The sequence below is a fragment of the Staurois parvus genome, unplaced genomic scaffold, assembly GCF_062004578.1.
Source record: "Staurois parvus isolate SC_StPar_1 unplaced genomic scaffold, SC_StPar_1.0 ptg001698l, whole genome shotgun sequence".
NCBI lineage: Eukaryota > Metazoa > Chordata > Amphibia > Anura > Ranidae > Staurois > Staurois parvus.
The window spans coordinates 88795-111605 of NW_028319494.1; the positions used below are offsets into that span (position 1 = coordinate 88795).

Sequence of the window (22811 nt, forward strand, 5' to 3'; positions counted from 1 at the left end):
CTATGCATTTGTCTGGGACTTTTGGCCAGTCAGCACAATTTTTATGCTGGCTGAAAGGCCCACAGCAAATTGCACATGCCACTTTTTTTTTGTTAGTCAATTATTTATTCACAAACACTTACACTGCACTATGGTTTTTTTTTGTGTTGCACAGAGATGGAGGGTGCAGGTAAGCGGGGGCCTGCCCTGATGTTGGGGGGAGGTTCTGTGGCCTTCAGGCCTTTTGCCTTTCCCTGTCAAGAGGGGTCTTTTTTCAGAAGAGCCTTTCACCAAGTACTTAGATGGCCAGTTTTGCTGGTTCCTAAGGAGTGAGGTCCACCTAGCTTTGGCCTAGGGGAACCATGGTGTACTTTGCCTCTGTCAGGAGCCTTTTGCCCTGGGAGAGGCCCTTTCTCTTCAGAGGGTTGGCCATATTGTACCTTCTGTGTTCTCTTTTGTGTGCTGTAATTCAAAATTTTTGTTCAAAGAGGTTCAACAAAGCGCAACACAGAGGAGCTTAAAAAAATGAAGAATTTTTTACAAGAAAGAAATCTCATAAGTACCTATTACCATTGAGTTTTTGGTGTGGTTTAGATAAAATATATCCAAATAGTTCCAAATTCTGAGTTTCAAATTCTGAGTTCTGAATTTCAAGTTCAGAGTTCTGAATTCCAAATTCCAAGTTACCAATTCCAAGTTCCGAACTCCAAATCCCGAGTTCCGAATTCCAAATTCTGAGTTCCAAATTCTGAATTCCGAATTCCAAATTCCAAGTTCCAAATTCCGAGTTCTGAATTCCAAATCCAGAGTTCCAAATCCCGAGTTCCAAATTCCTTTTTAAATATTTTATTGTTTTTCAAATCACCATATTAATTGTACAAAAGCTAATAAAAACAGATAGTATACATTACCCATTTCTGTCATAACACTCCCCAGAAATAACCCTACTCTCGGTGACCTTTTACCCCTCCCCTTTCCTATCCCCCCCAACCTTTGATTATGCATTTTTAACTTCATTCTAGAAATCCTGATCCTTAGCTATTACTGGTATTATACTGTACTATAGTTATCCCCTTTCCCTTCTTTTCCCTATTTCACATATTCTAGGTATGCCTCTGACTTTTTAAACTGTACCCACTTTTCCCAACTTGTACGAAATATTTCCATTTGATCTTCCTCCATATGGTAAAGTTCCTCCATTCTATATATCTTCTCCACTCTTTCTACCCAATCCTTTATTTTCAGTGCCTGTTGTTTCCTCCAAAACTTGGGTATCAGTCCCTTCGCTGCATTTAGATAATACAATAATCCAGTTTTTTTTATATTTTTTAACCGAATACTCAGTACCAAAAAGAAGGCAAGTGTTGGGGTCCTTAGGAATATTTACCTCTGTTATTTCCTGAATTATACTCATTATGCCCTCCCAGTATTCTTGAATTTTGTGACACTCGCACCATAAGTGTATCATTGTACCTCTCTCTCCACATCCCCGACAACATAAAGGTGAGTTTTCTCCACTTATTCTATACGCTACATTCGGTGCAATATACCATCTTACTAAACACATATAATTCATTTCCATTTCCTTCATATTTGCATTCCCGTGAATTAAACTATATATTTTCTTTTGTTTTCCCTCATCAATTATTACTTCTAAATCCCTTTTCCACTTCTCTGTAAATAGTGGCCTTATAACCGTGATTAATCCTGAGAATTTTATATATTTTAGTGATCCCGTGCTTCCCACCTCCTCTTATATCTAATAAGTGCTCAAAGGGGTTCCAATCTTCTTTTTTTCTTAATGGCATTGGGATACTACCTACAAAATGTTTTAGTCACCATTCTGCCACTCATCCATTCTCATAAATATATCCCTCTTACTTTCCAGTTCACTAAGTGGACACAATTCTTCTCCCACCATTATATCTTTTAATTGAACATCTTTCTTCTTTAGCCACTTCCCTGAATTCCAAATTCCGAGTTCCCGAATTCCAAGTTCCGAATTCCGAGTTCCCACTTCCAAGTTCTTAATTCCAAATTCTGAGTTTTGAGTAGGAAGTTGTCCCAGGCTGAAGCAGTTGGTTGTGTTGGTGGTAAAGGAGAAAGCATGTTACTAAAGCATTTGTCCAGCATGGAGAGGAATTTGTTCTTTTAGGGCTTGTTTACACCAGATGCAGTCAGGTGCATTTTTAAACGCAGCAAAAATACATACACAAGAAAAATAACTGTGTTCCAATGAGTCTAGTTTACACCACTGCACTGCTTTCTTGTATGTGTAAAAAAAGTGCATCATGCTGCCTTTTTCTGCATTGCAAACACAAATATACGTATGCAAACACATGACAAACATGCAGGAAAACATGCAAACGTGTAACAAACGCACATGACTGCATACAAACATGTAAATGGGCAGCACAGTTGCTAAATGGTTAGCACTTCACCCTGGCAGTACTAGGGTCGTTGGTTCGTATCCCAACCATGGCACCACCTGCCTGGAGTTTGCATGTTCTCCCTGTGCCTGCGTGGGTTTGCTCTGGGTACTCCAGTTTCCTCCCACACTCCAAAGACATGCTGGTAGGTTAATTGGATCCTGTATAAATTGGCCCTAATATGTGTATGTATGAATGTGAGTTAGGGACCTTAGATTGTATGCCCCTTGAGGGTTAGGGACTGATGTGAATGTACAACATATATATGTAAAGCGCTGCGTAAATGGATGGCGCTATATAAGTACCTGAAATAAATAAAATAAAAATAAATGCAACTTAGCAAAGAAAATAAATTAAAAATTATTCCAAAAAACAAACCGCAAGTGCACTAAAAATGCAAACAGATGAACATGCAGAAACGCCCAGGGAATGCAGAGATTGTGGTGTAACTGAGCTGTGTGTTCTTGTGTGATTCACATGCAATCTGAGTGCAGTGCGATTTCAGTCTTTTTAAATGAATGGGCTGAAATCACGCCGGCCCGCAGTAAAAGTAGGGCATGCGCTACTTTACAAAACGCAAAGCAACTGAATTGCATGGTACGTCTGTACCATGCAATGAAGTGCAGGCAAGCACTCTGCATTTGTTACCTGCGTTTGGGTTGTTATTAGAATTGCACTGATATCCACTGAAAACTGCTAGTGCGGTGCGTTTTGAACGCGGTGCCGGAAATGCACATAGAATGCAGGTTTTCCGAACCGCATTCTGGTGTGAACCGGCTCTTGAGATTCCAGCATTTGATGGTTTCAATGTTTGATGCAGGGAAGGGAAGATGACTCCTACTGCTGAGTGGTACAATTATTTTTGTTATACTCAAGTAAGTCTAGGTTCACACCCATGCAGTTTGCGTTTGATCCATTTCTGCAGTGCTTTTTGCGATGCATTTTGCATTTTTGCACATGCGTTTTTGATGTTTTGCTTTTTTCAAACTTGTTGCTGGCCAGATTAAAACGCAAAACACATCAAAAACACACTACATGCAGTTCTGCGTCTCCATTGAGGTTTATTGAACCAAAAACGTAAAGATTTGCATTTTAATAATTCTCTGACCCTTTCCAAAAAATGCACTGGGTGAAAACGCACAGGTGTGAACATGTCCTATAGGAAATCATGTTAAATGGACTGTACTGTGTTTCTGCAAAAAGCAAAATGCTGCAGAAAATGCTTAGGTGTGAGCCTAGGGGTAGACCCTGTTCACACTGAGTTGAGCATTTGTTAGGTGTTTTTTTCAAGTGGTTTTTTTTCAGACGTTTTTGAGTGTTCTTTTTTTTTTTTTAGCAGATTTGCAAATATTATAGGCGTTTTTCTCTTAGACGTTTTTCTGTGGCCAATAGAAATAGCTGCTGTTTGAGCTGAAAGCACCTGAAAAAAAAACTTGAAAAAAAATGTTTAAAAAAATGCTCATACCCACTACAGTATTGAGGATTTTTACATTCACGTTTATGGGGGCAAAACACTCAGATTTGCCTGAAAAGTGGCGCAAGTACTTTTTTAAATGACAGGCGTTTTGCTACAGGCTACAGAACGCTCAAGTGTGAACAGGGGCCATTGGAAATGATGGGATTTTACTTGGTGTCTTCACCCCTCGCCTCACCTCTTCAGCCTCCACCCGTATCACAAGCCTACTGAGCGACATATCGGATTGGATGTCACTCCACTTCCTCAAACTGAACCTTTCCAAAACTGAGCTCCTAGCTTTCCCCCAGCCCGCCCCCCCCCCCCGCCTTCTCCATCACGACCAACAACACCACCATCAGTCCCTCCCCGCAAGCCAGAGTACTAGGTGTCATCCTAGACTCCAATCTGTCTTTCCAGCCCCAGGTCCAATCGCTGACAAACTCATGTAGACTTCACCTCCAGGGCCTCACCCATCCTCTGGAACTCCCTACCCCAGTCCATCCAACTATCACCTACTCTCCTCTCCTTTAGGCGCTCCCTGAAAACCCATCTCTTCAGGGAAACTTACCCCGCTCTCTGCTAACTGCCAATCTCCTCCACTCCTCCTACCACTCCATCCCCCACAGCTATTCCTCCCGTACCGTGACCGTACCACGAGCCGTGACCTGGAGGAGCAGAAGTTTTGCCTGTTATACGTGGTGAACTTTATGACTTGGTCAGCCGATTTTTCGAAATCATTGAAGGCACTATCGGATTACTGAGCGAATGTTTTCAAAAAAAGTGTTCGGAATTCGACCCACGTATGGCCTGCATTAGAGCCTTATCTGCGATACATTAGCCCCAGAGCCTGTGTAATTAGTGTGCTCCATGATGTGGCAACCTTAGTGGGCACTTGTTAGAAACCACGGTGCCCCATACAGCCAACCTGACAGCCCCCCCCAAAAAAAACCTGTTTACTATGCTTTCGTTATGAATGAACACAGTGAGTGATCAGTACCAATAACTCATTGTGTTCATTCAGGAAAGAAGGGTTGGTAAATGTGGGGAAACGTATGGTACACCAGAAGGGTGATGGGTTTGGGTGGGTGTGGCAATTACTGGAACTGATCCCCTGTATGGCTCGCTCTGCAGCTTTCAGTTGCTGCAGAGAGAGACTTACAGGGGATTGGTTTCAGTAACTGCCCCCTCCCCCACTGTGCTGATCACCCTCCCTGCCCACATCTCATTCGTCCCGCTGCACGGGCCCCCCTGCTGGCCTGGGCCCCGTACAGGAGGATAGGTGGTACGCCCTTTCCCACAGCCCTGGGGCACAGCCAGTAATGACTGTGTACGGTCAGTGATCAGCGTCCTCTGCGACCATACACACAGGGAGGGGCGTGGTCCCGTGCAGCGCACCCGGCCGGGAGGCGTGGTTGGGAGGGACCATGGAGTGCTTGGGTGTGGTTAGGGGGGAAATGTGGTGGGCGGGCAAAATGTGGGCGGTGTCGGGAGCTGCGGCTGGGAGTCAGGGGACGGTCAGCGATCGGGGGAGCAGCTGGAGGAAGGTGAGAAGGACGATCCCTGCAAATGTCTCAGCGTGTGTAATGTGTTGTGTCCCGGGCTGTGCGGGAATGGGCCGCCGACATGGATGTACAGAGAGGTGACTCTGCATGTAGGGGCAGGGAACCTGCACTGCATCTGATCCTATGGGGGTGCCTGTGATCATGTATATTGCCTTGTGATCTAGAGGAATTATACAGAGCCGCTGCAAAGGCTGGGGAGATCTCCATACACACAGGTTTTGCTGTTTAATAGATATATGTATGTGTGTATATATTTTATTTTTATATATATATATATATATTATACACACACAATTTGTTATTTATTTAGTGTGTGTTTTTGCACTTTCCAGCCAGCTTGTGTCATCTGTGTGATTTGTTTGTATTAGTGATCCTAACACCAGGCTATATGAAGGTATGTGTGATCCAGCAATACTGGGGGGTGTATATGATCTATAATGCCCCCAGGAAACGATCGAGGAATGCTGTGAATGGAGACATCCGATACAATGGAACCAGATCTTGCAGGTGTCTGTCGGTAGATCCACATTAGCGGTGTCACAATGTGTCTGCTGGGTCAGTAAGGGTTAAATAAACATCATAGGGGCCCTGAAGGGTGTGTGGCCCCGTAGCGGGTGTTGTAGATCCCTCCCCTGTCATGGACACGTATGAGGCTATGTATAGGGCAGTGCAGGTCTACCATATGTTACATAGCAGGGAGTGCAGTTGGTGAAGGTGGTGCCCGCCCTGGTGTGTGCCAGCGTTGTCTGACCTCTGTGTGATATTGGGTTTCTGCAGCAGCACTTCTATGCCAGCAGTGTTCTCCGATTAGAGCCACATGTACCAGGTGTGTCTTGTGGGCGCTCGTGGCCCCCCAGCTAAAAAGCAAGTCCGGGATCAATGGGCATTCCTGTCTTGGCACACTCAGACTGCTAGTTACTGAACACTGCAGGATTTTATCATACTGCCGTTTACTACAGCTGGCATGCCGGGCAGAACCTGGCACCTTGTCCTGAAGGACATACTTTGAGCTCAAGGCAGATTTAACCCCTTTCTGGCACCCTCGGCCCTTTAGGAGGTTCTAAGTGCAAGAAGGCGGAGGTTGGCTTTCAGAGCTTCTAACCACTGTGATTGGCTGTCACAGTGGTCACATGATCAGAAGCTCCTAATTGAAAGTGTACATCAGGAGCTGCTCCTGGTCATGAGTGCACTTTCAGCACAGAAAAGTCATTCTCCATGGACGCATGTATGTGGCCACTTGCATTAAAGTGTTACTAAACCCAGGAGCCTGCATTCACTATATCTGGTCTCCCACAGTACACAGAACATGGAAATGCAATTATTTTAGTAAATCTAAATTTCTCGGTACCTTTTCTCATCAGCAGTTAGATCAGCCTTGTGACTTAAGAAGAGCACTGGTTAAAGCTTGTAGGAGGAGTTTTGTTTCTGCTCTAGGAGGATGCAAAACCCCTGACCTCTGTCTGGACAGTGCTGATTGGCCCTGTGCTGATCACATGCACTCTCCAAGGGGAAAAAAAACAACCTCTTTAGCAATACACACTAAACTGAGCATGTGCAGAAGGGCTCAGTCTGTCTTAGAGTGAACATTTGAACAAGAGGAGGGGCAAGAAAGACAGGATCAAACAGCCTTTTTACATGCATTAACCCCTTAGGTTCCACAGTGAGTATAACAAGCATGCTTTACTGCATATACAGACTGATTTTACTGTTGTGGGTTTAGTAACACTTTAAAGCCCACCTGCCAGGCAGCCACATGTATACCTATGGCTGGTGTGAACAGGTTAAAAGATACAAAAAAGGCAGCTCTGTATTCATTAATATAATCAATACGTTTATGTTTCACTTAGTTTCAGTGTAAGTACCTGGATATTACCTGAAATCCGCTTCTTGTAGCCCCTGTACAGCAGAGTTTAGACTGGGAGAGGGAGAAGTAATAGTTGTGCTGCAGTACACAAGTTAACAAGGTGCATGCTGATAGGAGGAGAGAGCAGAGTGACATAGAGATGATCTTATCAGTATGATGCTGCTCCTTTCACTGTCCAATCGCGGATGGGGCTGGTGTGGGGAGAGTCAAGACTTGTACGTGTTACTGCACTACACAGCCAGATAGGGCTGTGATGTGTGACAGAGTTGTGTCAATCTCAGGACTGGATAAACAGAAATACAAAATCCTTTGGCATGTAAGACAGCTCCCATATATGTATTTTATGTGTGTATTTAGCCATTTGCTTTGAATTCAGCTTTAAAGCAATTATAAAGGTTCATTTTTTTTGTAAAATAACAAACATGTCTATACCAACCTGCTGTGTGTAGTGGTTTTGCACAGAGCATCCTGGATCCTCCTCTTCTCAGGTCCCCTGCAGGCTCTTTTGGCTCTTCCTGTCTGTCGGGTGCCCCCACAGCAAGCAGTTTGCTATGGGGGCACCCGCTGCTCTGTGTGTCCATTCACACATGGAGCTGTGGCGTGGCCTTGCCCCCTTTCTCTCCTCATTGGGTGACTGGCTGTGATTGACAGCAGCAGGAGCCAATGGCTCCCGCTTGCTGTCTCAGCCAATGAGGAGGCAGAAATCCGTCACAGCCGAAGCTGTCATTCACATTGCTGGATCGCGATGGGGCTTGGGTAAGTATTGGGTTGGGGGAACGGCTGCACACAGAAAGGTTTTTACCTTCATGCATAGAATACATGAAGGTTAGAAACCTTCAGCCTTTACAACCACTTAAAGAAGGACTCTCACCTGAAGGCAATGAGGCTTGTTAATTCCCCCCCCCCCGGGGACCCTCTGCGCAGTTAGGCTGCTTTTGCGCACACAGAAGAAATATGTTTGACCATGTATTCCTATGGAACCCTTCACACTGATCCTTTGCAGGTCCGGTGCTTTTTTTTTCAAATCCTGCTTGCTGCATTTTTGGTGCTGTAAACAAAACGCACCAAAAACATACCTCCCTATTGAAACCAATGGAACATGCTGTAAAAATGCATCCAAAACGCACCCGCGTTTGTGGTTTTTGAGTTACATGGCCTGTAAAAAATGCACTGCAAATGCGGTAAAAATGTGGATAAGTGTGAAAGTAGCCTTAAAATCGGTGATGTGGTTTGGAAATAAACTGCTGTCTTTATTACTGTCAGTTCTGATGCCGCTCAGTCCAAGGCAGAAGCCCAATTTATGGGCATTCCTCTGGGGGAGGTAGAGGCAGAACCACAGCCCCCTCTGAATATTGCAGCCCCCCCCCCCCCTTTATTTGGCTCTTGGGACACTTTTGCTCCAAATGGCCACAGTTCAGGCTCCCTAAATGCCGAAGGACAATAAACTGGCCCTTTAAGGGCCGGTTCACACTATAGAAATGCAATCCAGATGCGTTCTGAATGCGTGTTCTGGTGCTTTTTTGACGCGTTCTAGTGCGTTTTTTTTTAAGGATTCCAGTTCATTTTTTCCCCCTCCTTTTTCTTCAATTTAAATAGGGACATGTGCGCTCTAGTGCCTTTTTGATGCATTTTGGTGTGTTCTTTATGCATTTTACCGTGTTCCAGTGCACTTCTGTGCAGAAAAATTCAGCATGTTCAACTTTTTTTCTTTTTCGTTCCCCGGACCCTGCATTCACTTTATCTGCGTTCCCCGGACCCTGCATTTACTTTATCTGCGTTCCCCGGACCCTGCATTCACTTTATCTGCGTTCCCCGGACCCTGCATTTACTATATCCGCTCTCCCCGATCCCTTGCACTCACTATATCCGCTCTCCCCGGGCCCTTGCACTCACTGTATCCGCCCTCCCCGGGCCCTTGCACTCACTGTATCCGCCCTCCCCGGGCCCTTGCACTCACTGTATCCGCTCTCCCCGGGCCCTTGCACTCACTGTATCCGCTCTCCCCGGACCCTTGCACTCCCTGTATCCGCTCTCCCCGGACCCTTGCACTCCCTGTATCCGCTCTCCCCGGACCCTTGCACTCCCTGTATCCGCTCTCCCCGGACCCTTGCACTCCCTGTATCCGCTCTCCCCGGACCCTTGCACTCCCTGTATCCGCTCTCCCCGGACCCTTGCACTCCCTGTATCCGCTCTCCCCGGACCCTTGCACTCCCTGTATCCGCTCTCCCCGGACCCTTGCACTCCCTGTATCCGCTCTCCCCGGACCCTTGCACTCCCTGTATCCGCTCTCCCCGGACCCTTGCACTCCCTGTATCCGCTCTCCCCGGACCCTTGCACTCCCTGTATCCGCTCTCCCACAGTACACAGAACTGCAATTATTTTAGTAAATATAAACTGCTAAATACCTTTTCTCACCGGCAGTATATAGCAGTCTTGTGACTCCTATCAGTGTCCAGCAGAGCACTGGTTACAGATTGTAGGAGTTTTCATTCTCCCCTGATTGTCTTATGAGACTGCAGGACCCCTGACCCTCTGTCTGGACAGAGCTGATTAGCCCTGTGCTGATCACATGCACCCTCCCAAGTAAAAAACAAAACTCTAGGAATACACACCAAACTGAGCATGTGCAACTTGCCCCCAAGGCTCTGTTTTATCAGCAGATGTATTGGGGACTGTGAAAGAAGGGGAGGATCAGAGAAGACAGGATCCAAACCACCTTTTTACACAATGCAGAGGATTAACCCCTTAGGTTCCACAGTGAGTATAACAAGCATGCTTTACTGCATATACAGACTGATTTTACCGTTGCGGGTTTACTAACACTTTAACGCACGAAAAACCCACGTTAACGCATGTGTGTTAATACAGCGCACAGGACGTCGAGGGGTGCAAAAGACCCTAAATGAAGAGAAGATTATCATGGGTTCAGAAACTGGGTTTGCTCATGCCAGGAAAGAAACTAAAATGCGATTCATGAGATGGCGTTTTTTCTGTAGCATAGTTCGCTGGATTTTTTCTTCGATGGTTATTCTGTTACATCACAGCTGAAGTTTAAAGATCCTCTTTACAGGAAGTTTGTTCCTCTAGTAAAAAAAAAAACTATGACTGCCAGATGTCCCATGTTGTTTCCTTTTAAGTTATAAAAGATATTGCCCATCGTTCGCGATGAGCACCCGTGGCATCCATTTTGTAGGTGTGGCCAGTGTTCACTGTGATTCAGAATTATTGGCGAGGATAAATAATGAGGTCGCTCTGTAATCCACGGGCATTCAGTCCTATGGCCCTGCTGACAAGGTGTCCTACTTCAGCTTCATGCCCATGCAGAATGGAGAGCGTCTTCTGCCAAATCTTTTGTCTCTGGCGACATGAAAAATATTAACCTCCCTCTCCAAATATTTACAAATCCTGACAAATCTTCTCACAGACATGCTTGTCGTTCGTTACTAAGACTTTTTATAGTTTGTTCATAAAGGCGACTCTGGCCTTTCCACAAGAGGTAAAATGTATCGAAACACCAAAACAAAAATGTAATAATATACTGCTTACAAGTGCTTTAGGTTCCATGTACACGGGATGTTTGGAAAACTCTTCTGAATGATGGAAACTGACTGCTGGAAAACGTAGGTTAAAAAAACTCAAAACCGCTTTTGCATACCACGTTTATGCACATTTGCGTTTAGAAGCATGTTTTAAAGATAACCTCAGGAGACCTTCCCAAATGCCCAGAATGCACTGAAAAAACAGTAAAAAATTAACTATTTCAGACATTTTGAGAGAAATAGAGCAGAAGCAGAGAGAGCAGTATGTGTTGAGATGACCTGTCTTTTCTGGTTGTATTCACTATGGATCCCATCATGAGCATAATGCAGCTCGTTCTACCATTTTTTTCCTTCACACGAAACCTGGAACTGACTGCGCTGGTGTACTAGGTCCATTTGAGTACCTGGAAAACACTTTGCATGCATTTCTGATGATAAAAAAAGGCACTGGACAGCATATGGAACAGTTAAATGCTTCTAAACGCAAATGCTTATAAATGCGGTTTGCCATGTTTACAACCGTTTGAAAAGCTGATAAAATCTACTCCTGAACGCAAATTTGGTGCGTTCAAAAAAACGACTGTAAACTCAACTGCCTGTAAACGACATAGTGTACATGGACACATAGGAAAACATTAGGGAGAGTTCAGGGGCTGCTGAAAAAAATGCAGAAATGCTCCTGAACGTGAGTTTGTCAGCTGCAGTGTACATGAACCCTTGGATGTAGTGGCTGCATTCGTTTTCTCTTTTCAAGCTTTTTTTATTTCCTTTATTTTCACCTGGTAACCCTGCCAGTAACACACTTTCTGTCCTAGGATGACAACACTCACTCATCATACTTTATCAGCAGAGGAGCAGTGTTGTCACCCTAGGACAGGAATACATTCAACTTCCTCCTCTCCTCTTTGCCATAACATAGGGAGAGGTATTCTGTAGTCCACGGCTAGGACTGAGAACAATGTAACTGACAACAGTCAGCAAAGCCAGAGAATACAGGGAGTTATCAGCTGGTATCTAGATCGAGGTATATTTTACACGGGTTGAACAGATAAAACAATACACATTCAATGGTATATATAATAGACCAAAAAGGAGCAAAAAAGAGAAGTTCATTGTTGGGGTTCATGTACATTTGAATGCAGAATTCCAGCCAAAAAAAAAAAAAGGTAAAAATAAATCACCAATAAAATTTAAAATAACAAAACCAACTCTTGCTGCAGCATTCACCTTCTATCTAGAAGTTTCCATGGCAGTTCGTGTTTAAGGGGAGGTGTTATTGAAAGGTTTTTTACCTGAATGCAGAGAATGCATTGAGACGGGTGTGGAAATTGGTGAAAAAACTACTTTTCCAGGGACATTTGTCCCTCATGACAATCTACTTGTCCAGATCATTTTTTTTTAACCAAAACCTTATTTAAATCTGCTTTAAGGAATGTCTGGGGCTTTTAAAAACAAAAGGGGCTTTATGGCGACTTAAACGTTTAATAATTTAAAATTGCGTTGTTTATCTCCTCCTCCCCTCCTTGCCTGTCTCTAGCACCAAACCCGGGGACTAGCAGGGAGGGGAGAGACCTTGCAGTGCAATGAGCACTGATTGGCTGCTCGTCAGGAAAGGGGAGTGTCACGCTTATCCTTTATCCCTTTCGCTGCAAGAGCTGTTTTTGCACAAGTTTAAAAAATCATTTAAGGCCTGAAGATTACACAAAACCCCCAAACATGATATATTTTCTGAAAGCAGAGACCCTAGATCAGTGGTTCTCAACCTTTCTAATGCCGCGACCCCTTAATACAGTTCCTCATGTTGTGGTGACCCCCAACCATAAAATTATTTTCATTGCTACTTCATAACTGTAATTTTGCAGTGGGAGGAATAGTGCCCCATCGTTGGTGTCAGTAGGAGGAATAGTGCCCCATCGTTGGTGTCAGTGGGAGGAATAGTGCCCCATCGTTGGTGTCAGTGGGAGGAATAGTGCCCCATCGTTGGTATCAGTGGGAGGAATAGTGCCCCATCGTTGGTATCAGTGGGAGGAATAGTGCCCCATCGTTGGTGTCAGTGGGAGGAATAGTGCCCCATCGTTGGTGTCAGTGGGAGGAGTAGTGCCCCATCGTTGGTGTCAATGGGGGGAGTAGTGCCCCATCACTGGTGTCAGTGGGGGGAGTAGTGCCCCATCACTGGTGTCAGTGGGAGGAATAGTGCCACATCACTGGTGTCAGTGGGAGGAATAGTGCCCCATCACTGGTGTCAGTGGGAGGAGTAGTGCCCCATCACTGGTGTCAGTGGGAGGAGTAGTGCCCCATCATTGGTGTCAGTGGGAGGAGTAGTGCCCCATCATTGGTGTCAGTGGGAGGAGTAGTGCCCCATCATTGGTGTCAGTGGGAGGAGTAGTGCCCCATCATTGGTGTCAGTGGGAGGAGTAGTGCCCCATCATTGGTGTCAGTGGGAGGAGTAGTGCCCCATCATTGGTGTCAGTGGGAGGAGTAGTGCCCCATCATTGGTGTCAGTGGGAGGAGTAGTGCCCCATCATTGGTGTCAGTGGGAGGAGTAGTGCCCCATCATTGGTGTCAGTGGGAGGAGTAGTGCCCCATCATTGGTGTCAGTGGGAGGAGTAGTGCCCCATCATTGGTGTCAGTGGGAGGAGTAGTGCCCCATCATTGGTGTCAGTGGGAGGAGTAGTGCCCCATCATTGGTGTCAGTGGGAGGAGTAGTGCCCCATCATTGGTGTCAGTGGGAGGAGTAGTGCCCCATCATTGGTGTCAGTGGGAGGAGTAGTGCCCCATCATTGGTGTCAGTGGGAGGAGTAGTGCCCCATCATTGGTGTCAGTGGGAGGAGTAGTGCCCCATCATTGGTGTCAGTGGGAGGAGTAGTGCCCCATCACTGGTGTCAGTGGGGGGAGTAGTGCCCCATCACTGGTGTCAGTGGGGGGAGTAGTGCCCCATCACTGGTGTCAGTGGGGGGAGTAGTGCCCCATCACTGGTGTCAGTGGGAGGAGTAGTGCCCCATCACTGGTGTCAGTGGGAGGAGTAGTGCCCCATCACTGGTGTCAGTGGGAGGAGTAGTGCCCCATCACTGGTGTCAGTGGGAGGAGTAGTGCCCCATCACTGGTGTCAGTGGGAGGAGTAGTGCCCCATCACTGGTGTCAGTGGGAGGAGTAGTGCCCCATCACTGGTGTCAGTGGGAGGAGTAGTGCCCCATCACTGGTGTCAGTGGGAGGAATAGTGCCACATCACTGGTGTCAGTGGGGGGAGTAGTGCCCCATCATTGGTGTCAGTGGGGGGAGTAGTGCCACATCATTGGTGTCAGTGGGAGGAATAGTGCCCCATCATTGGTGTCAGTGGGAGGAATAGTGCCCCATCATTGATGTCAGTGTGGTGGAGGGGAGAATAGTGCCCCATCATTGGGGTCAGGGGGGGGGGGGGGGGGGAAATAGTGTCCCATCGTTGGTGTCAGTGGGGGGGGGGGGGGAATAGTGCCCCATCGTTGGTGTCAGTGGGGGGAGGAATAGTGCCCCATCATTGATGTCAGTGTGGTGGAGGGGAGAATAGTGCCCCATCATTGGTGTCAGTGGGGGGAGTAGTGCTCCATCACTGGTGTCAGTGGGAGGAGTAGTGCCCCATCACTGGTGTCAGTGGGAGGAGTAGTGCTCCATCACTGGTGTCAGTGGGAGGAATAGTGCCCCATCATTGGTGTCAGTGGGAGGAGTAGTGCCCCATCATTGGTGTCAGTGGGAGGAGTAGTGCCCCATCATTGGTGTCAGTGGGAGGAGTAGTGCCCCATCATTGGTGTCAGTGGGGGGAGTAGTGCCCCATCATTGGTGTCAGTGGGGGGAGTAGTGCCCCATCACTGGTGTCAGTGGGGGGAGTAGTGCTCCATCACTGGTGTCAGTGGGGGGAGTAGTGCTCCATCACTGGTGTCAGTGGGGGGAGTAGTGCTCCATCACTGGTGTCAGTGGGGGGAGTAGTGCCCCATCACTGGTGTCAGTGGGGGGAGTAGTGCCCCATCACTGGTGTCAGTGGGGGGAGTAGTGCCCCATCACTGGTGTCAGTGGGGGGAGTAGTGCCCCATCACTGGTGTCAGTGGGGGGAGTAGTGCCCCATCACTGGTGTCAGTGGGGGGAGTAGTGCCCCATCACTGGTGTCAGTGGGGGGAGTAGTGCCCCATCACTGGTGTCAGTGGGGGGAGTAGTGCCCCATCACTGGTGTCAGTGGGGGGAGTAGTGCCCCATCACTGGTGTCAGTGGGGGGAGTAGTGCCCCATCACTGGTGTCAGTGGGGGGAGTAGTGCCCCATCACTGGTGTCAGTGGGGGGAGTAGTGCCCCATCACTGGTGTCAGTGGGGGGAGTAGTGCCCCATCACTGGTGTCAGTGGGGGGAGTAGTGCCCCATCACTGGTGTCAGTGGGGGGAGTAGTGCCCCATCACTGGTGTCAGTGGGGGGAGTAGTGCCCCATCACTGGTGTCAGTGGGGGGAGTAGTGCCCCATCACTGGTGTCAGTGGGGGGAGTAGTGCCCCATCACTGGTGTCAGTGGGGGGAGTAGTGCCCCATCATTGGTGTCAGTGGGGGGAGTAGTGCCCCATCATTGGTGTCAGTGGGGGGAGTAGTGCCCCATCATTGGTGTCAGTGGGGGGAGTAGTGCCCCATCACTGGTGTCAGTGGGAGGAATAGTGCCACATCATTGGTGTCAGTGGGAGGAATAGTGCCCCATCATTGGTGTCAGTGGGAGGAATAGTGCCCCATCGTTGGTGTCAGTGTGGTGGAGGGGAGAATAGTGCCCCATCGTTGGTGTCAGTGGGGGGAGGAATAGTGCCCCATCGTTGGTGTCAGTGGGGGGAGGAATAGTGCCCCATCGTTGGTGTCAGTGGGGGGAGGAATAGTGCCCCATCGTTGGTGTCAGTGGGGGGAGGAATAGTGCCCCATCGTTGGTATCAGTGGGGGGAGGAATAGTGCCCCATCGTTGGTGTCAGTGGGGGGAGGAATAGTGCCCCATCGTTGGTATTAGTGACAGCCTGGGCTCGCTCTCTCACTTACCTGTCAGCTGTCTTCCTTCTCTGGCCGCTCTCCTCTTCACTCGCTCCGGCAGCTCCCTCGGTCTTCTTTGATGTACGCGCGCTGCCGCTCGGCTCCTCCTCTCCAAGCTCCACCTCCTCGCCGGTGATTGGCCGCCTGTGTGCCTCTCCTGAGCTACAGTTCCGGTGGCCAATCAGCGGCGAGGAGGCGGAGCTGCTGAGCGATCCCGGAGGTGTGGCCAGGTGACAGCAGCGTATCATCCCGCCCACACATCGCCGGAGACTGCAGCGGTGTCTCGGTTCCTAAGACCATCGGAAATATGTGTTTTCCGATGGTCTTAGGCGACCCCTGGGAAATGGTCGTTCGACCCCCAAAGGGGTCGCGACCCCCAGGTTGAGAACCGCTGCCCTAGAGAATAAAATGTCACACGATATTATCACAAAGGTCTAGGAAATGCAATATTTCAGTAAAAAATACACCTAAGTTAATTTTAGGACAAAAAAAGCAATAAATTATCCAGTTTTTTTGTAAAATATAAAAGACGAGGTTGCATCGAGTAAATAGATATCCAACATGTCAAACCTTAAATTTAAGTGCGCTCGTGAAACCGCAACAAACTTTAGTACCCTATATTTCCTATAGGTGATGCTTTTAAAGCCCCTTATAGGTCATCAGTATAGTGCAGGGGTCTGCAACCTTTAAGACCTAAAGAGCCACTTGGACCCGTTGCTGAGAGGGAAAAAAAGACTGGGAGCCACAAAACCATTGCAACATTTAAAACAAATCCGACACTGCATATATTGCAAAAAGCGCTCTGGTCATGAAGGGGGTTTAAGGGCCCAGTAAGCAAAGGGTTAATCAGGGCCACAGTGTATTGTCATAATCACAATCATAGCCTTAGGTCAGTGGTGGGCAACCTTTTTTTTTTCAACTGAGCCAAATCTCGCCAAAACCACGATTGAAATTTATTTTGAGAGCCACATTTTTAAAACTGAAAATACATCCCCCATATAGTAATTCATCCCCCATATAGTAATTCATCCCCCCTATAGTAATTCATTCCCCATATTGTCAATTCACTTACCTTTGCTCCGCGCGTTCCTCTCGCCGTGTTCCCGCGCCGTTCCGGTCTTCAGGGCGGACTGTGAGAGGAGAGGAGTTTGTCACGCTGCCCCGCCTACATCCTGACAGCCAATGTTTGCCACGCTCCGCGGGCCGGATTAAAAGGTCCGCCGGGCCGTAGTTTGCCCATTGCTGGGCTAGCTGCAGAGTCCTGACTTTTGGGGCGGCCGCCCGAGAGGAGGGAGGGGAGCGGGTGCCCGGCACACAGAAGACCCTATTGCAGAGGTGGGCAAACTTTTTGACTTGAGGGCCGCAATGGGTTCATATATTGGACCCGAGGGCTGGACCAAGAGTAGATGAATGATGTGTATGTGTCATCCATAGTAAGTATAGTAATATTCCCCCATAGTAAGCATAGTAATTCATCCCCCATATAGTAATTCATCCCCCATATTAAGTCCCCAAGTCCCCCCTGTGTCAATTCACTTACCTTTGCTCCGCGCGCTCCTCTCGCCGTGTTCCCGCGCCGTTCCGGTGTAGCATAAAAATCTGTCTCCTATGAGGATCTGTCCCCCTCGACGTATCTGCGCATGTGCCAGTTTCAGGCATTAGCAGCCGATGCGCAGATACGTCGAGGGGGACAGATCCTCATAGGAGACAGATTTTCATGCTACACCGGTCTTCAGGGCGGACTGTGAGAGGAGCCTAGCGGGAGCCTAGCTTCGCGGGCCGGATTAAAAGGTCCGCCGGGCCGTAGTTTGCCCATTGCTGCCCTATTGCCTGTCACCTGGTGGACAGTGTGCTCCGGAGCCGCAGCCAAGGTGAAAAAGAGCCGCGGGTTGCCGACATCCGGTATAGTGTTACGGAGAAGCTCTGGTGCTAGAATTATTGCTCTCATTCTGGTGTGCGCGGTGATATGTAACGTGTATCGCAATCGTTTTCATGCATAGGTACCCCAGCGCTTTTACATTTGTACATGTGTACATATGTGTGTGTGGGAGGGGGGGGGGTGGTTATATGCTTAGGTGTAATCTTATCTTTAAAAAAAAAAAAAAAATTTTTTTTTTTAGTTAACTTTTTTTTTTATCACATAGGGGACAAAAAGTCCCCTATGTGATTTTTGTTGACAGGTTCTCTTTTTTTGAGACATCCAGGGTCTAAAAGACTGCATGTCTCCCCTGTACTACACTGAATGTAATGCAGTGCACACCGCACTGCATTACATTCTTTCTTGGCCTCGATGGCTGGTAATCTGTCAACGGGGACCCGGAAGTGATGCCACATCACTTCTGTGTCAGGACAAGAAGGGGAGGGGAGTGGATGCGTCTGCTCTCCTCCCTCCCCTTTATCCGCTGGTAGCCATTGAACTGGTCCCGGGCCCACAAAACCCCAAAAAGACACTTGCCTGTCCAAGGATCCAGCGCCGTCATCACCCAGGCTGGTTCTTTGTCTTCAGGTCCCTGGCACTGACATGTTTGCTAGGGAAGCTTCTTGCAGCTTCACAGCCAGCTTCCCACATGTGTGCGTTATACTGTGCTTTGTAAATGGACCCGCAGCCTTCTGTGACCTGTGATGTGTCCTAGAAGGTTTTGCACGGGAGAACTTCCGCTTCAATCGTCTAGGTGGTCGCAGCAGAAATGAGCGAGTACTAACTAAAACTAGGTACCCCCATCCCCTTTAAAAACCACTGAGAGTTAAATACTAGTTTAAGACTTCACTGGGTGCTTTACTAACGCTGGTAGCTTTAGCTTTGTAAAATCGTGTTAAAAACACAAGTTTTCTTTTTTTTTTTTAGCATTTTTGCATTAGTGTTGAGCTGTGTTTTTCCACAAAAAAATAAATACAACTTTTGCTCCAAAAAAACGCTGATTTGCCGTGTTTTCCAGCATTAGGGTGTTTTTTACAGCTAAAAACCTCCTCTAGAAACCCACTAGTTCTGGGGTTTTTTCCAGCCAAAAAACGCCCCTGCCAAAAAATGCTGATTAACCACACTTGCCCTCCAGAGGATTTACTCCCCCTTCCTGACCAGGTCATTTTTTGTGTTACGGCACTGGTATTTGATCGCCTGTGCATTTTTTATTTTGCCTACTAGTAATGGCAGCGATCAGCGACTTTTAGCGGGACTGCGGCGGGCATTCTGACACTCGGGGGAACTGACCTGGTGTCACTGACATCCCCAGTGACACCAATATAGTGATCAGTGCTGAAAAATAGCACTGACACTGGGCAGGAAGGGGCTAATGTGAGGGACAATCAAAAGGTTAACTGTGTGTAAGGAGTGTTTTACTAGGGGGTGTGCGTGCTTCACTGTACGCACACTGATCGGGATGGCTGTGCTGTAAACAAAACAGTCTTCCTCCCCGTCTTTGATTGTCGGTAATCACCGGTTGCTGGTGGGTAATAACTGGCCAGGACCCGGTGAATGACATCCACGGCCATGAATGGCGGTGGGGGCGAGACTCGTGCTCGCCCCTTACCCGGAAATGCAAAATCACATGTATCTGATTTTGTGCACCCGTGCCGCTGTGTAGCAGTAAATCTATACTGCAGCGGGTAAGCGATTAAAACCTGTGTGCATGGATACATAGGATAGTGCTGGGAAGTTTACTGGCTGTAGAAGAAAATGGCAAATGCAAAAAACAGCCGCCGTAATAATGCCCAGTGTGCATGAGGACTACAAGTAACTGTTGAAAGGCTTTGGGGTGTATTTTACCTGCACTTTACCTCCATTTCATCTGCACAGGACCTTCCTCGAGTAGGTTTTGCATCCCTATAGACTTGTATGGTAATGCAAGACCAATTTGAGGAAACAAAAACTACTCGTCGCAGGTCCATGATTTCACTAAAGATATCTTTTTTCCTTCATTCCAAACTCTGTCATGGTAAAGACAACTTTCAGGATGTCTGGCTGAGATCGCTGGGTGACCAAACGTTCCACCATCCACTCAGAGGGGACTAATAAAATCCCATCCTCCCAGCACCAGGTATACATTCCTTATTAGATCCTTCCAGAGACTTCCTTCACCTTTGTGATTACCTTTGACCCCCAGCCTGTCGTATGTTGCATCAATAGGGGACACTCCTAATTCTAAACTTGACAATCAAGTCTTTCCTGTTTCTGGTGTAGAGCAGGTCCTGTCACCCTGCAGAGTCACCAAGCAGAAGTATCTTCCCCAGGGAGGATGAGCACCCTGTTCCACCCTCATTTATCAAGAATCTGCTCCGAGGCTTTCTGAGACCAGGCCATGCCACAGCCATAGCTACCCAGAAAGGACAATTAAAGGGGACCTTTTGGAATATTTCTTTATAGCTATATCTCCTCCATTCTTTGGTGACTGATTTTGGATGAGAAGACCTGGCTCACAATTGGAGTTCCAGTTCACCCCAAAAGTGTTCGATAGGGTTGAGGTCAGGGCTCTGTGCAGACCGCTCAAGTTCCTCCACCCCAAACTGGGCACAGCATGATCTGCATTTGTACACAGAGGCACATAAGGCTGGAACAGCACAATTGTCTAAAGCAGCCTTTCCCAACCAGGGTGCCTTGAGGTATCTTCAGGGGTGCCTTGACAAAATGTCTAAAAATTGCCCAAAACTTGTATACAAGCCAGCGGGTGGAACAAGCCTGTCTTTTAGTTACACAAAGCCACAGGTTATCATTGTGCACCATTACCACCTTCTAGCCGCCAGCGTCCTGACAACCAATGACATCAGTTGATGAGGATGTCAGCTGCCTGCACAACATCCTTGTTTGCCCCTCCCCTGCCCCCCTCCATCAGTGCTGGGGTCATATTAGCTCAGTGATGGAGAAAAACTGAGGGAGAAGAGAAACATTGGAATACTAGTCAGTACCAGTGTGCAAAGGTGTATTTGCTTTGGAAGAATAAATCACCTCTAATGTTGGGTGTCCTACATGTGTGGATGTTGCTGCCTTATATAAAACTATTAGAATTGTTTTTCACATTTTAGAATGGGGTGCCTTAAGACTGTCTATAATTTTAAGGGGTGCCTTGACTGAGAAAAGGTTGAGAAACACTGGATTAGAATGTCTTTGTATGCTGTAGTATTAAAAGTGTCCTTCACTGGAAACATCTGATCATTGGTGGGGGGGGGCGTTACATATTTTTGGCCATATAGTGCATGTTTGGGGTAAGCTGTGCGGAGAGAGTTGTACTGTATATATTCAATGGGTGCACTGCATCCGTCAGGCTTCAATCCCTGTTATGGAGCAATACTATCCAAGGAAAGGAGGCTGCATGACAAATCTGGAAAATTTTCTGCTGCTGTGCAATCAATGGTACACAGGTAAGTATGCAGCCCCTTTGCTTGGAACATTTATCAAGCACGTTAGCAACATAAGTATATGTAAACCCTCACCTTGTAAAACCACCCATACAGTTTTGAATAGAAATGAAAGGTAAAACATTTGTGTATTGATACAATAAATGTAATATCCACCCCTTTTTTTATATACAGTATAAGTTATCACATATCCTGTTTTCTCAGCTATATAGAGAGGTGAGGTTGGAGAAACATTTAATTGGTCTTCCCAGTGAATGGCTGTGCAGCGGGGCAGCAGAGCAGACTGAGTTCCCAGCACGGCTAGAGAACTGACCACGCTGTGCTCTCATATCTAGTGTGGTCAGCCTTTGCAACCAAATTACAGTTAGAGTTGAGTTTGGGTGTCCTCCAAACTCAGCTCTTCAAGTTCAAAGTTGTTCTCTTTTCAGTCCAATCAGCTTGGGGCCCAGTCATTCGCTGCCCTACAGCACGGGTAAAAATAGGGGCAGGGTGCTGGTGTTGTCCATGCAGGCCTGCCTGGTTCTATAGACAGGCGGTTTGACCAGACAGTTGTCAAGGGAGAGAGAGGGGGCCACTGTCTTACCCTAGGTTCAAACCTAAGCATTTTCTGCAGTGTTTTGCAGAAATGCACTACAGTCCATTTAACATGATTTCCTATGGGACACGTTCATTTCTGCATTTTCCCCCAGTACTTTTTTTAGAAAGGGTCAGGGACTTTTATGAATGCAAAAAGTTGCGTTTTTGGTTCTATAGACTTCAGTGGAAACACAGAAAAGCATGTAATGCGTTTTTTGATATGTTTTGCATTTTAAATCTGCCTAGCAACAAGAAAAATTAAGAAGTTACGAAAAAAAAAGGAAAAACGTAAGTGCAAAAACACAATGCAGAAATGGGTCAAACGAAAACTGCATAGGTGTGAACCTAGCCTGACAGAGAGCAGGAGATGGTGCCTGAATGGGCAGAGAGTCTGTGCAGCCCAAACTGGGCAAATCCATAGCCAGGAGGCTGAATGTTGTTTTCCATTGTGCTGACAAACCCCAACTACTGTAATCCTGTGCAAAGGTACTTTTTGTCACGGAATATTATACTGTACATAGATCATATATACATATATATCGGGGTTATGGCTTTTTTTTATGTCTTATGTATATAAGAGCACGTCTTTCATTTTCTTACAAAGGAAACCAACTTACTTTTTGTTAAGGTCTGAGAATGTTTCTAAGAAAGATCTGTTTGTTATTTTTTTTCTTCTAATAGAGCCTCCTTTTTGTTATCTTCATTGGTCCGGCTTCCCTTCCTTCCACTGAGTCAGCGTTGGGGTCTCGGCATTAATCTATTGTTGTATACTGACAGGTCCTCCGTTTCCTGCCGGAGAAGAGTTGATATAGGATTTCTGTGCTGGGGGAACAGCTGACCTCTTTCAGAAAATGCTTGTTGCTTGGCTTCCATTGGACCATATGGCTTTGATACGCTTTGCTTTATTCCGCTGGAACTTTTCTCAGACTTTGCATGCATGTTCCAGATCGAGGGCACAAAGCGGGGAAGCCAGAGAAAACCAGGAAACTGGCATTTTCAGAAAGAGGAAGCAATGTTACTAAACCTGGTGCACACAGAA

At 47.0% G+C, this 22811-nt stretch overlaps 1 protein-coding gene across 2 annotated transcripts in view; it reads left to right on the forward strand.

Moving 5' to 3' along the window:
* The first annotated feature begins 5330 nt into the window (after positions 1-5330).
* Positions 5331-22811, forward strand: part of MANSC1 (MANSC domain containing 1) — a 38172-nt gene continuing 20691 nt past the window's right edge. The window contains exon 1 of one of the 2 annotated variants that reach the window (XM_089663485.1): positions 5331-5408. The gene's annotated coding sequence lies outside the window, so the exon portion shown is untranslated. Of the gene's footprint in view, positions 5504-22811 lie in introns of both variants that reach the window. The other variant, XM_089663486.1, reaches the window with a different exon arrangement.